Source organism: Xiphophorus couchianus, chromosome 9 (assembly GCF_001444195.1).
Source record: "Xiphophorus couchianus chromosome 9, X_couchianus-1.0, whole genome shotgun sequence".
Lineage (NCBI taxonomy): Eukaryota > Metazoa > Chordata > Actinopteri > Cyprinodontiformes > Poeciliidae > Xiphophorus > Xiphophorus couchianus.
Window position 1 is genome coordinate 15,895,408 of NC_040236.1, and position 616 is coordinate 15,896,023.

The following is a 616-nucleotide window of genomic DNA, read 5'->3' on the forward strand; positions in this document are numbered from 1 at the left end:
GATTAAAGTCTATTGTCTCTCTTTCTGTTTTCACCTCCTGCATTCATCACAAGAGGGGGAGGAGTTATAGCTCGGTGGCCCTGCCTCCCCGCCTTAAAATAATAATAAAAAAAACAGACCAGGGACCAAGGAGAGTTTGAATGTGAAGAAAAAAAGCAAAGAATGGCAGGAAAGCTGGGATAAAGGGAAGGATGTTAGAGGAGAGTTTCTAAGAATGAACAACAATGGTAACTACTTAAAAAGAGAGCTGGCTCAGCTATCGCTGATCAAACTTTAAACCACCAAGCAGAGTTTAGGTTTATGAAAGTATTTTTGATATGTTCACATATGCTCTTGCAATCAAATCTGATTAAAATTAGCTAATTTTATCTGACAAATGACTAAAGGAAGGGGGCTTTACATTAAACGCTAATGTGTTTAGGTGTGATGCTTCCTCACAAAGTTATGAATTATTTAGAGTCTGATTAGCAGCACAAAGTTCAGAAACGTGTAACGATCATGAACAGAGAGAGAAAAGTTCATGCGTGGAGTTACACGCTCCATATGTAGACCTTATGGGGACTAAAACCCGACGTTGTCTTCTTTGCTTTCTTTTATTCTCATTGATCTGAGCTGA